A 15,278-nucleotide genomic window follows, 5' to 3' on the forward strand; every position below is an offset into this window, starting at 1 on the left:
GAAAGGCTTAGTTATGTCTGGTAGTCCTAAAGCTGGGGCCTGAGTTAAATCTTCCTTGATCTGTTCAAATGCTATTTCTTGATTAGTCTTCTAAAGGAGGGGCTGTTTTTCCCCTTTGTGGCTTCATATAATGGTTTAGCCATATAATGAAAAATTTGGAATCCAAATATGGCAAAATCCTGCTGCCTCTAAAAATTATCTTCTTTGATGCCAGGTGGTTGGGGCTGGGAGTACACAAATGGCCTGCTTCTGTTTATAGCCAAGCTGGTGTTCTCTGTGGCTTACTATGAAACTTAGATATTTAATTTTTTCATGGCAAATTTGGGCTTTCTTTTTAGATACTTTGTAACTTGCTTTCCATAAAAGATGGAGGAGGTCCTGGGTTCCTTGGTAATAGTCCTCTCGGGTTGGGGCTGCCAAAAGAAGGTCGTCCATGTACTGAAACAAGGTACAGTTATCATTTGGCAGGTTATAGGCCTTGAGGTTTGAGGCCAGTGCTTTCTCAAAGATTGTAGGAGAGTTTTTGAACCCTTGTGGGAGCTTAGTCCAGGTGAGCTGTGTAGCTTCCTTGTCCTATTGAAATGCAAAAATGGGCTGACTAACTGGTGCCAGTCAGATACAGAAGAAGGCATCTTTTAAGTCTAAGACCATAAACCCAGTGGCAACTTGCTGGAATAAGTCCCATTAAAGTATATAGGTTTGGTACTACCAGGTGGATGGCCACTGTGGCCCAGTTTCTAGCCCACAAGTCTTGCACTGGTCTATACATATTAGACCCTGGTCCTGGCATCAGCTTTCGTACTGGCAAAAGTGGAGTATTCCAGGAGGACTGGCATCGGACTAAGATTCTATGTTTATAGAGCCGGTCCGAATGCTTCAATTGCCTCAAATAGCCTCTCAGGGGACAAGGTACTGACGAACTCTAACCAGAGTTGCTCCTGGTTTCAGTTTAACTACTACTGGTGGATGAGTTACAGCCAGCCTAGGTAGGTTATCTTCAGCCTATACCTTAGGAATTTTATTAACTAGTCCAAATAATAATTTTTCTTCTTTCCATGTATGAGGGTGCATTGGCGCCTGCATTTTCTTTCTATGAAGTCTCCATTCCTCAGCTTGTGGAATGGTAAGGGTTAACACTATGGCTTTTGGGTGAGTCAGATTTAAAGTCATATTTTTTTGCAGCCTAAAAGTAATCTGTGCCTGCAGTTTTTGAAGTAGGTCTCTTCTTAACAAGGGAACTGGACAAGTTGGGAGGTATAGGAATTCATGCTAGACTTCTCGTCTTCCTATAACACACCTCCTTGACTGACAAAATGGCCTCTTCTCTGAGATTCCAGTAGCTCCTGCAATAGTTGTATGGTTCTTGGATAGTGACCCTATGGGTCAAGTTACTACAGAGTGTTCAGCCTCAGTATCTACAATAAAGTTCATCAATTGGCCTCCAACTTTTAATGTGACCATATGCCCCTGGAGGCCTAATGAGAAGGAGCCTGGTCTGTCCTAATCTTCACATCCTTCAGCTCCTGCCAGCCCAACCAGGTCAGTATCTGGTTCCTCTAAGGTACTGCAGCCCTTGGCCAATGGCCTCTTTGTCTCACGGCCTTGGCCATTTCTTTCATTGCCTTCTGGACATTCATCCTTTTAGTGTCGTTTCTTTTTGCATCTCTCACATTGATCCCTCTCTAGCCTTGGTCGGCTTTCAAATCTTTGTCTAACTTAACCTCTTCCATGTCCACGTCCACGACCATGTCCTCTCACATTGCTAATCTCTTTTTCTATAAGGGCTGCTGCCAACAGATCGGCCTTTTCTTTAAGCCTTCAGTCTGCTTCCTTGTTTGCCTCCTGGTCATGGTTAACATGCACTTTGGTGGCTACTTCTATAAGCTGGGTGGCATTCATGCCTGCAAAACCTTCTAACTGCTGAAGCTTTCATTTGATGTTACCATGGGCCTGTCCTACAAATGATGTATTCACCATAGGCTGATTTTCAGTGGCCTCAGGGTCAAACGGGGTGAAAAGTCGGTGTGCCTCACAGAGTCTCTCATAAAACTGACTTGGGCTCTCATCAGCTCCCTGAAGCACTTCTGAAATCTTCCCTGTATTAACTGCTTTCTTTCCACCCTACTTTAGCCCTTGCAGAAGTGCCTCTTGGTACCTCGGCAAACGCTGAAGCCGAGGTGCATCCTCTGGGTCCCAGTTGGGATCTTGGTCTGGGAGCTGGCCCTGAGCATATGCCTGAGCATTCACTGCGTCTGCTGGTGCAGGGGCTTCTAGCCAGTGGAGAGCTCCCTGTGTTACTCTTCTGTGCTCCTCAGTGTTAAACAGCGTGAGAAGAAGCTGCCCACAGTCTGGCCAGGTTGGATTGTGTGTCAGAAAGATGGATTGCATCAGATCTATGAGAGCTTGGGGCTTCTTTGTGTAGGAGGGGATATGGTGTTTCCAGTTTAAGAGATCGGTGGTTGAAAAGGGCTGGTAGATGAAAGTTCATTGCTCCCCACGAGACTTGGACTTGGTCATCATAATAAATGGGTCCTTGTGTCTCCCAGAGAGGCATTTGCATAGCTCAAGCATGGCCAGATTTGAGTTGGTCTACTTAACTATCTTGACTTCCTTCCCTGGCCCCTCGAGGCTCCGATCCTTCTCTTCAGGGTGAGACTTGGGGCATGCTGCCTTTTGAGTCTGGCTCCTGGGGAGCTGGAGCTATCGGCCCCAGTAAAGGAGGGTAGGCTGGGACATATGGAGGAAGAATCTCTGTTCCCTCTGGTGGCCCCTGCAAAACTGGCCTCTCTTGCTGTCTCTGCGAATTTCCCTTTAACTCTGTCTGCCAGTGAAGCTGCTCTTACTTTCACTTTTGGGTTGGCTCAGGCTACAAGTGTTGTGCAATAAGGTGCTAAACAGGGCTGGAGCCAGGCTGGTCTTGTCTGTGCTATATTTAACCATGAATCAATATAAGGAAATTGGTCTGGATGCCCTGGCTGTCCTCCGACCCCTGTCACCACCCTAAATACATGACCAATTATTTCCTTGTCTAGAGTTCCTTCAGTCGGCCATCTAACACCAAAAGAAGGCCATTCTAATTCTCAGAGAGTTCTCAACCTCTGGGGGGTTAACTTAATTCCATAATCCCCTGCAAAACCTTTGTTAAAGTTCGGTAACATGCCCTCCAATGGAGTAAGTTTTGATGACTTTCCTCCCGTCCCTCTGTAGACAGTGCAGCACACTCACTCTTGCACACTCACTCTTGCACACTCACTCTTCCTCTTGTTTCAGCTGAATATACCATCTCCTATTACAGGAGTTTTCAGACGCTGCTTGGCTTTGGAGAGTTGCTTATTCCTGCTACAACTGCTGCAGTCGTAGGGCAGCTCCTATTAGCCATATGCAGATCACCACTAGTCTTAGCCGGCCCCACACTTTGCTCAGAGCACACAGTCCATGCTAAGAGATCTGTGACTCCCCACTTTGCAGCTGATGAGCCTAATTAGGCCCCTCCATTCACACACTTTCACACACTTCCCCACTCCCAGTTCCCATGTTCTTAATTGGGGTGGTGAGCCACTCTCACTACCTCCAGTTTCCTTTTCCTAACCAACTTAGTGAGCCCCTCTCGCATCCTATGTCGGTTGGGATGTGACTTTCATCTGAATTGGTGAGCCATTCTCACCACCCCCAGCCCCTCTGGGTTGGATTAATAGTCACACCCCAGGAGGTGATCAGGCTCCCCTTGCATCCTTATGGGGTGGGTCCTGCCTTAGGCCCCAAAACCTTACTGCGGTCCTGAAGGAAGCACGCTGCTCCTGGAATCGTCCCGTAGCCCCTCAGTTTCCATCATGCTGCTGGGTAGGGGCGCCAGGTCATGAGAGAGCCGATCTCCCCTCTGGGCTGAAGTTCTCTGGGCAGTGCCTGGGGTCACAGGTCTCCCCTGGCCCAGGGCTCCTCCGGCCCCCACAGGCAAAGGAGACAGTAAGCCTGTTGTCTCCACTCCTGGCTGGCTCTTCAGAAATGTTGTGGGAAACTGAGGAACAGAGACCGATATGGGAGAACAGGAGGATATTTATTTTAAGGTATGCACCAGCTCAGTGGATTCACATCCAAAAAGCTGAGCACTGGACAAAAACAAAGGTTAACTTATATAGGCTAGCATACAAGAGCAAAACAAAGACAACAAATTTTACAGTGACAAGTCACATAATCTATAGTATAACTGCTAACTTGGTGTAACTTGTGGCCTTGCATAGCTAGTGGCCTTGCAGCTGCATCAGAAAAAAATTAAAACAGGAACTTTGCAAATCTTACCAAATACAAGCATTGGCAAACATAGTAATAACTAATAATTCAGTACAGGAGAGACAGTGAAGGAATTTGTTGTTCTTTTAACCTTGCTCAGGAGTGTCTGCAGCTCATTTCTGCAGGCCAGGTCACCATGACCTGTCTATAGCCTTGCCTGTAGCAGAGGAAAACTTGTGTTTTTCACATAACCCTTATTTCTTCTGAAGTAAATAAATGCAGTATTTATTTTTCTTTAATTTCTGCCTTAACACTGCCCAAAGCAATTTATAGATTCAATGCTATTCCTATTAAACTACCAGTGGGATTATTTACAGAACTAGAAAAAAACAGTTTTAAAATTCATATAGAACCAAAAGTGAGCTTGAATAGCTAAGGCAGTCCTAAGCAAAAAGGATAAAGCTAGAGACATCATGTTACCTGACTTCAAACTATACTACAGGGCTACAGTAGCCAAAACAGCATGGTACTGGTACAAAAACAGACACATAGACCAATGGAACAGAACAGATAGCCCAGAAATAAGGCTGCACACCTACAACCATCTGATCTTTGACAAATCTGACAAAAAAAAAAAAACTAACAATGGAAAAAGGATTCCCTATTCAGTAGATGGTGCTGGGATAACTGGCTAGCCATATGCAGAAGATTGAAACCGAATCCCTTCCTTATACCACATACAAAAATTAACTCAAAATGGATTAAAGACTTAAATGAAAAACCCAAAACTACAAAAACTCTGGAAGACAACCTAGGCAATACCATTCAGGACATAGACATGGTCAAATATTTCATGACAAAGAAGCCAAAAGCAATTGCAACAAAAGCAAAAATTAACACATGGGATCTAATTAAACTAAAAAGCTTTTAAACAGCAAAGGAAACTATCAACAGAGTGAACAGACGACCTACAGAATGGGAAAAAAATTTTGCTAACTGTGCTTCTGACAAAGGTCTAATATCTAGAATCTATAAGAAACTTAAACAAATGTACAACAGAAAAATAAACAACTCCATTAAAAAGTGGGCAAAGGACATGAACAGACACTTTTCAAAAGCAGGCATACATGCAGCCAACGAGCATAAAATAGAAAGCTCAACATTGCTGATCATTAGAGAAATACTAATCAAAACCACAATGAGATACCATCTAACACCAATCAGAATGGCTGTTAAAAACGTCAAAAAAAATAACATGCTGATGAGGTTGCAGAGAAAAGGGTACACTGATACGCTGTTGCTGGGGGTGTAAATTAGCTCAATCAGTGTGGAAAGCAGTGTGGTTATCCCTCAAGGAGCTAAAAACAGAACCACCATTTGACCCAGCAATCCCATTACTGGGTATATACCAAAAGGAATAGAAATTGTTCTATTTTTAAAAGACACATGCACACCTCTGTTCACTGCAACACTATTCACAATAGCAAAGATGTGGAATCAACCTAAACGCCCATCAGTGATACACTGGATAAAGAAACTGTAGTACATATACACCATGGAATACTATGCAGCCATAAAAAAAGAACGAGATCATGTCCTTTACAGGTGTGAGCCACCGCCCCCAGCCTAACCAAAGGTTCTTTTCTGAGCCTTCATTTTCCCTGGCAGGCAGTGGAACTGAGCAGATGGGCCAGTGGCCATAGTGCTGCTGCCTTGTGTGGGACCCATCAATTGGACTGGCAGACCAGTGGGTTACTGGTCCCCATGCAGGCCCCTCCCACCATGACAGCCGAGCCCACCCAAGCTGAAGGATGCCGGAGAGATATCCATTCACCCTGGCCAGGTGCATTGGCTCGCGCCTGTAATCCCAGCACTTTGGAAGGCCAAGGCAGGTGGATCACCAGAGGTCAGGAGTTTGAGACCAGCCTGGCCAACATGGTGAAACCCTGTCTCTACTAAAAATAGAAAAATTAGCTGGTTGTGCTGGTGGGTGCCTATAATCCCAGCTACTCAAGAGGCTGAGGCAGGAGAATTGCTTGAACTTGGGAGGCGGAGGTTGCAGTGAGCCGAGATCGCACCACTGCACTCCAGCCTGGGTGACAAGAGCAAAACTTCATCTCAAAAAAAAAAGATACTCATTCACCCAGGTCCCAGGCAGAGCAGTCAATACCATTTCTCCTCTGGTGGATGAGGGATGTCCCTTCTGCCCTCACCCCCACAGTCTTGGGAGAACTAGAGGATAACATAAGAGCCTTTGGCCAGGTGATCTGTTAGTAGTCCCTCGTTATATGAGTGCCCCAAAGCACGTCCTTGTCACCCCTCCCGCAGTCCTTTTCCTTCTCACTCCATTTTATGTCTCCACCAGTCATTTGATTTTCAGCCCTAAAATGTGTGCAGTGTTACATTTGCTTTTAACTTTCTGTTAACTCTCCGTGGGCAATTGATTACTGCGGGACACTTGGTTGTGAGAGGTCCTCCGTTGTGTTGACTCTGGGACGTCAGAACCAGAGTTGTTCTGTGTCCCCAACTTGGGTTGACTGTTGGCCACCCCTGGGGTGCCCCCAGGGTTTTTGACATTGGTGAGGGGATCTTCGTTGACTGAAACTTGGGAAGTTCTGAGTTTTCAGCTTTGTTATTTTGGCCACCCCCTAGATGCTCTGGGGTTTTCAACATTGACATTCCCTGTAGGATTATGGATTATAGCCCTCCCTCTAAGGGAACATTGGTCGTGTCTTTTTCTGCCCCAAAGTTAGTACCATCTTCCTAGCCAAGCGCAGTGGCTCTCGCCTGTAATCCCAGCATTTTGTGAAGCCAAGATGGGTAGATTGCTTGAGGTCAGGCGTTCAAGACCAGCCTGGCCAACGTAGTGAAACCCCGTCTCTACTAAAAATACAAAATTTAGCCAGGCTTGGTGGCAGGCACCTGTAATCCCAGCTATTTGGGAGGCTGAGGCACGAGGATCACTTAAACCCAGGAGGCGGAGGTTATAGTGAGTCAAGATTGTGCCGCTGCACTCCAGCCTGGGGGACAGAGCGAGACTCTGTCTCAAAAAAAAAAAAAACAAGTACTATTTTCCTAATAGCCAGTCGCTAGCCCTTTCCTGTGTGCTGTCTTACCAATTGCCTTGCTCGAGCCCCTCTTGGTCAAAGGAACTGGGAGTTCCCAGGCCCCTGGCCTGACAGACAGCCACCTACAGCAATAGACAAGTGGCCACATGAATTTTTTTTTTTTTTTTTTTGGCGTCTTCACTACTACATAAGTTCTCTGGCAAGTCAAGGACCATAAGGTCTCCCTTTGTGCAATGTTTACCCTTCTCTTCCTCGCTTACACAGTCACTATTTGGTTGGCCCCCCTCTCTGGGTAATGCTCGTTCTCTGTGGAATTTAGGCTTAACATCCAACTGCCCATTTGAAGCTCCTAATCCACTTTTGTAACATTTTGCTATCTATAAAAAGTGGGAAATTAAATGGGATAAGTGGACTGGGTATGGTGACTCACACCTGTAATCCCAACACTTGGTCTCTGTGGAATTTAGGCTTAACATCCAACTGCCCATTTGAAGCTCCTAATCCACTTTTGTAACATTTTGCTATCTATAAAAAGTGGGAAATTAAATGGGATAAGTGGACTGGGTATGGTGACTCACACCTGTAGTCCCAACACTTGGGGAGGCCAAGGGGAGTGGATCACTTGAGCCCAGGAGTTCAAGACCAGCCTGGGCAACATAGTGACACCCCGTCTCTACAAAAAATACAAAAATTAGCCAGGTATGGTGGTGCACGCCGGTAGTCCCAGCTACTTGGGAGGCTGAGGCAGGAGAATTGCTTGAGCCTGGGAGGCAGAGATTGCAGTGAGCTGAGATCGTGCCGGTGCACTCCAGCCTGGGGGACAGAGTGAGACCCTGTCTCAAAAAAAAAAAAAAAAAAAAAAAGAAGTAAAAGGGAAAAGTGAAAAGGTATTTGCTAAACTTAGGCTAACTGAAACCCCTTGTAGTGATCTTTACTAAACATAAGGACATCACCAAGCATCCCAAGGAACTTGCCACTAGGATGTCTTTCAGGCAATTGGAATAAGTTCAAATTATTGGGCAAGTTGAAAAAGAAAAAATTCATTTACCATTGCAATATGTTTGGGTTCAGTTCAAGTTGGCAAACCAACAGATTTGGCCTAGGCATGGTTCTTTACATTATAATGGTTGTATAATTAGATTTGGTGTTTTGCTTTTTTGTTTTTGAGATGGAGTCTAGCTCTGTCACCCAGGCTGGAGTGCAGGAGCGCGATCTCAGCTCACTGCAGCCTCTGCCTCCCAGGTTCAAGTGATTCTCCCGCCTCAGTCTCCCAAGTAGCTGGGATTACAGGCGTGCACCACCACACCTGGCTAATTTTTGTATTTTTATTAGAGATGGGATTTCACCATGTTGGTCAGGCTGGTCTCCAACTCCTGACCTTAAGTGATCCGCCTGCTTTGGCCTCCCACAGTGCTGGGATTACAGGCATGAGCCACCTTGCCAGGCTAAATTCGCCTTTATATATACATCTGTCCTATTAGTTCTGTCCCTCTAGAGAACCCTGATAATACAACAGGCCATGCCATTTATCATGTGGGAGGGGATGTGGTTCCAGATCTAGACCCCAGTGGGATTATCAGAGAAGATCTGAAGATCTCAAACACAGAAACCATATGCTAATTTGTTTAATACATGGTAGGAAAACGTGTGTGGTTAAGCCAGTTTTTTATGATAAGATGGGAGAAATAAGTCAGGAGAAAGTTGAAAATCCCATCCTATTTCAGGGCTGTTTCGTTGAGACACTCAGGAAATACACTATAAGATCTACTTCTGTTTGGGTGTGTTGTGTCTATATGTTAATATGTGTCATGTGGAAATACGATTTCACTATCAATCATATAAAAGAGCTCTCATTAATTGGTTTAAAGAAAGGTTGGTTCAAGCCGGGTGCGGTGGCTCATGCCTGTAATCCCAGCACTTGGGAGGCCGAGGCAGGCGGATCACGAGGTCAAGAAATCGAGAGCATCCTGGCCAACATGGTGAAACCCTGTCTCTACTAAAAATACAAAAATTAGCTGGGCATGGTGGTACGTGCCTGTAATCCCAGCTACTCGGGAGGCTGAGGCAGGAGAGTCACTTGACCCCGGGAGGCAGAGGTTGCAGTGAGCCGAGATCACACCACTGCACTCCGGCCTGGGCGACAGAGTGAGACTCCATCTCAAAAAAAAAAAAAAAAAAAAAAAAAAGTTGGTTATTTGAGGAAGACTGGGTTAAGAATAAATAAATAATAAAAATGTTAAAATAAACAAGAAAAAAAAAGTTGGCTGCACATGGTTGCTCATGTTCGTAATCCCAGCACCTTGAGAGTCTGAGGCAGAAGGATCGCTTGAGCCTAGGAGTTTGAGACGAGCCTGGGCAACATGGCAAGACTCTGTCTCTACAAAAAAAAGAAAAGAAGAAAAGCTGGCTGAGCATGGTGGCTCATACTTGTAATCTCAGCATTTTGGGAGACCAAAGTGGGAAGATGGCTTGAACTCAGATGGTCAAGGCTGCAGTAAGTCATGATCACACCATTGCACTCCAGCTTAGGTGACAGAGTGAGAACTTGTCTCAAAAAAAAAAAAATAATAATAATAATAATAATAATAATAGAAAAGTAAATGTTTATCAGACTAGTAAAAGCTAGCTCAGAGGCTTTCCAGTTCACACAACTTTAGTAATCTTTGGTAAGATTAACTTGGTAAATTTAGTCTCAAAATTATTTTCAGGAATTTAAAATCTTAAAATCATGTAAAGTAATCCTAGGGTTTTCACTGGGAATTAGGGTTCTAAGAGTTAGAATAGTAGGAGAGTAAGATGTGTTTTTGGTGAAGTTTATAAAAAACATGACAATGTCTTTTTTGCTTAAGAAAATATAATTTTTTCTAATTTAAAGGACCTTTCCACTGGCATTGAGATTAAAACCACTGTATCTAACCATGTGTGTGTGTGTGAGTGTGTGTGTGTGTGTATGTGTGTGAAGTGGTAAATTTCTATTTGATATTAATGGCTAGAGTTCTGAAATAAAAGCTATAAGATCTTTTTTTGTTGTTTTTTTTGAGACAAGAGTCTTACTCTGTCGCCCAGGCTGGAGTGCGATGGTGCGATCTTGGCTCACTGCAACCTCTACCTCCCAGGTTCAAGCGATTCTCTTGCCTCAGCCTCCTGAGTAGGTGGGATTACAGGCGCCCACCACCATGCCCAGCTAATTTTTTTTTTTTTTTGTATTTTTAGTAGAGATGGGGTTTCACCATGTTGGCCAGGCTCATCGCAAACTCCTGACCTCAGGTGATCCACATGCCTCAGCCTCCCAAAGTGCTGGGATTACAGGCATGAACCACCGCACCCAGTCTATAATATCTTTATTTGTGTGTCTGTGTGTGTGTGTGTGCACGCACATGCACTCATGTTTAGATGTGTTTATGTGTATTTACTTGTGTTTTGTTATTGTGGCCACAAGATACCAAATTGGCTTTAAAATAAAAGAATACCCATAAATTAAGTAAATAAGCCCAAATACTTTTTCAGTTCATGTGACTTAAGTAAATCTTTAATAAATAAGCTGGATTTAAAATTATTGGTAAAATAAAATTAGAAATGTCTTCAGAATTGTCAACATAAGTTATTGTTTAGATTTATTGGTCAAGCAGTTTTATATTTATCTCTGCTAAATATCATAAGATGTCAAGATTTGGCGTGAGGGTTATCAAGCTATAAATGCAGCCCAGAAGAGAATTATCTTGGCCGAGCGCAGTGGCTTACGCCACTAATCCCAACACAATGGGAGGCCAAGGCGGGCGGATCATCTGAGGTCAGGAGTTCGAGACCAGCCTGGCTAACATGGCAAAACCCACCTCTACTAAAAATATTTTTAAAAAATTAGCTGGGAATGGTAGTGGGCACCTGTAATCCCAGCTACTCTGGAGGCTGAAGCCGGAGAATCACTTGAACCTGGGAGACGGAGGTTTCAGTGAGCCAAGATCACACCCCTGCACTCCAACCTGGGTGACACAGCAAGACTCATCTCAAAAATAAAAAATAAAAAAAATACACTAACACGCCAACCTGGGCAAAGTGGCAAAATCCTGTCTCTACAAAAAATGCAAAAATTAGCCAAGCTTGGTGGTGCACACCTGTAGTCCCAGCTACTCAGGAGACTGAGGTAGGAGGATCACTTGAGCCCAGGAGTTACAGGTTGCAGTGAGCTGAGTTGGCACCACTGCACTCTAGACTGGGAGACAGAGACTCTTTCTCAAAAAAAAAAAAAAAAAAAAAAACCCTAAAGAACTGGTTAGAACAAGAAAATTTTCTTACAGTATTGATTTACTCTTAATAAAAATTATAACAACTTTTAATTTTTAACCCAAAAGTTCAACTTTTATTGCATCTCTCACTGTTTTCAGCTTTCTCTCCCCTTCAAGAAGTTCTGAGATAGTAATTGACTCTTTCAACTTTTCATCAGCCCCTGTAACTGTTTTTCATCACGTTCTAACTGACGTGGCCTGATGTCAGAAACGTTTTATCTTAAAGTCTAAAGGAAATGTTTTCATCTAATATAACATTCTTGTGCTCTTGGCTTTAAATTCATCTATGAAATTAAAAACTCACTTATGACTCAGGACACACTCTGTGTCTAAATCAGTACCATTTTCATTAGATTTGACTTGCAGCTTATCTAAATGGACTCCCCATGGAGAAAAGCAATCACACCGCAGAAGGTCTTTTTTGTTTTTTGTTTTTTTTTGAGATGGAGTCTTGCTCTGTCACCCAGGCTGGAGTGCAGTGGTGTGATCTCAGCTCACTGCAAGCTCTGCCTCCTGGGTTCATGCCATTCTCCTGTCTCAGCCTCTCAAGTAGCTGGGACTACAGGTGCCCGCCATCTCGCCTGGCTAATTTTTTGTATTTTTAGTAGAGACGAGGTTTCACCGTGTTAGCCAGGATGGTCTCGATCTCCTGACCTCGTGATCCGCCTGCCTCGGCCTCCCAAAGTGCTGGGGTTTACAGGCATGAGCCACCGCGCCTGGCCAAAAGGTCTTTTTTTTTTTTTTTTTTTTTTGCCTTTTGGTAACTGATATAACAAGCAAATGTTTCATCTTATCAAAATAATTCCTATGTTATTGTTATTATTGATTTGCCTAAGAAAACTGAGATTGTAAAAAATTAAGATTATTACATTAATGTAACTTTCTGCATTGCTTTTAAAGTCCTTGAGCTCTTTAGTTACAGGACTTTGACTCCTGGGTCTAAAAAGGATACCAAGACCAGCTAAATTTTAAACAGTGAAAGCAGTTAAAGCCTCATCTTTGGACCCTAGAGAAGATTACAATCAAAATAAACTGTGTTGGTGAGACACAAGGCCAGAAATTAAAACTATTATTATTGAACCCCTCTAGACCCAGGGACTATCGTGGAAAAGGTAAGTATGCAAGATTGTAAGGGCCAATTTTGAGAGATGAAATTGGTTCAGAGTTTCTCTATAAATTAAACATTAATGTTAAAGGCACACTGAAGCAAGACCAGCATCTGGGTTATATAAATTATATCTTATGGTCAAGATGATTGAAACTTGTTTATATAAGATTTGAGAAACTGGCCCCATACCTTGTCCTTTATTAGGGCTTGCAATTTGGGAAAGTAAGTCTCCTCTCTCAAAAATAAAAAACAAAGGACTTTGCCTTTTTTTGAAGTGTCTGAGTTACTACTTTGGCTAAATGAATGACTTTGGACAATCACCTATTATCCTATTTTGTGATATTAAGTGTCTTAGACTTTTGATATTTGACTAACTTTCCAAAATCCACTTCTAAATTCAGTCTTTGTGACCTCATTATTTTTTATATTAGATCTCCTGAAGTCCATGAGAGACATATTTGACTAATTTAGTACAATAAAATCATACTACATGAAGTATCGCTGTCAGTTTGGGAGTGAATGAAGGGAGACGGACGCAGAAATAAAGACAAAGACAAAAAGATCTGTTTTGAAAGAAGGAATCAGGGGGCTCCTCGCTTCTAGTGAGCAAAGGCCCTGAGCTTCTACAGCCCTTCGTATTTATTAGGTGGAAAGAGCAGGAAGGGAGAGGTAATGGTTGGTCAGCTGCTTGATTTATCACAGGAACACATATATCTATAACAGCCACAGGTGCTTCTGTGACCCACATTTTCCCTGGTGGGTCCTCACACTGGCTCAATAAACTTAGATGATTTGAGACTTTACCTTGGTCATTCACTTTGGTGGTCCATGGTGGCCTGGTCATCAAAAGCCCAATCAATGGGACACAGTCATTGTGGGCCTTGTCTGTGGTGACGTGGTCAGCCAGAGTCTTGTCAGTGAGGGGAAGCCCGGTCAGCAGGACCTAAGTCAGTGGGGTTTTGCTCAGTGAGGAATTGGTCATTGGGGTCCATTCAGTATGGGCCTTATCTGTAAAAACCTAGTCAGTGGGCCAGGTGCGGTGCCTCATGCCTGTAATCCCAGCACTTTGGGAGGCCGAGGCATGTAGATCACCTAAGGTCAGGAGTTTGACACCAGCCTGGCCAACATGGTGAAATGCCATCTCTACTAAGAATACAAAAATTAGCCAGGCGTGGTGGCACGCACCTGTCGTCCCAGCTACTCAGGAGGCTGAGGCAGGAGAATTGCTTGAACCTAATCGGGAAGCGGAGGTTGCAGTGAGCCGAGATCGCACCACTGTACTCCAACCTGGGTGACAGAGCCAGCCTCCATCTCAAAAACAACAACAAAAAACCTAGTCAGTGGGGGCGTAGGGAGTGGTATTTTGTTCATTAGGGGCCTGGTCACTGGGGGTCTGGTCGGCGGGATCTGAAAAGTAGAGCCTCGTTAGCAGGGGTTAGGTGGTTAGCACCTGGTCAGTGGAAACCTCGTCATTGTGGTCTGGTCAGCTGAGGCCTGGCAGTGTGGTCCTGCTCAGTCAGTGAAGGTCTCACCATTGGAAGCATGTCAGTGTGGCCTAGTCGGCAGATCCCTGTCCATGGGATTTGGTTATTTGGTACCTGGTCAATGGGGACGTGTTCTGTGGGGACTATGTCAGCAGAGGCCTGGTTGTCAGGGGTGTGGTCAGCTAATGCGGTGCCACCAAAGGATTCCCCAGTGAGGCCTACTCAGTGGGGCCCTGGTCAGTGAAGGCCTGGTTGTAAGGGGCACTGTTGGCAGTGACCTTGTCATTGAGCTCCTGGCCAGTTGGGACCAGTCAGCGGGTTTGGGTCAGTGGGGCCTGGTCAGTGGGGCTGTGGTACTGCAGGCCTGGTCTGTGGGGCCATGTCATGTGGTCTGGTCAGTGGGGCCCTGGCAGTGTGGGCCTGGTCATCAGAAGCCTAGTCGGTGGGGGCCTACTCACAGGTGTGTTGGTCAGTGAGGGCATGGTCATTGTGGTCGGCTTAATGGGATCCATTCAATGAGGGTCAGGTCATGGAAAATCTGGTCAGTGGGGTTTGATCGGCAGGGGACTGCTCAGTGGGGATCGGACCAGTGGGGCCTGGTCAGCAGGGGGCCAACAGTTCCTGGGGCCTGGTCAGTGGGGTCCAGCAATTGGGACCTGGTTGATTGGAGGGTCCAGCCCTACAGGGCTTAGCGGGTGTTCTCACCATGTGCAGAGACGAGAGATTGTAAGAAATAAAGACACAAGACAAAGAGATAAAGAGAAAACAGCTGGGCCCGGGGGACCACTACCATCAAGACGCGTAGACCAGTAGTGGCTCTGAATGGCTGGGCGTGGTGATGTTTATTGCATACAAGACAAGGGGGGTAGGGTTGGTAGGGTGAATCTTCTAAGTGATTGACAAGGTGAAGCAAGTCACATGATCACAGGACAGGGGGCCTTTCCCTCTTAGATAGCCGAAGCAGAGAGAGAGAAGGCAGCATACCTCAGTGTTTTCTTCTGTGCACTTATAAGAAAGAACAAAGACTATAAGACTTTCACTATTCCTTCTACCGCTGTCTACTACAAACTTCAAAGAGGAACCAGGAGTACGAGAGGAACATGAAAGT

This window comes from Pongo abelii, chromosome 20 (genome assembly GCF_028885655.2).
Source record: "Pongo abelii isolate AG06213 chromosome 20, NHGRI_mPonAbe1-v2.0_pri, whole genome shotgun sequence".
In the NCBI taxonomy this organism is placed as follows: domain Eukaryota; kingdom Metazoa; phylum Chordata; class Mammalia; order Primates; family Hominidae; genus Pongo; species Pongo abelii.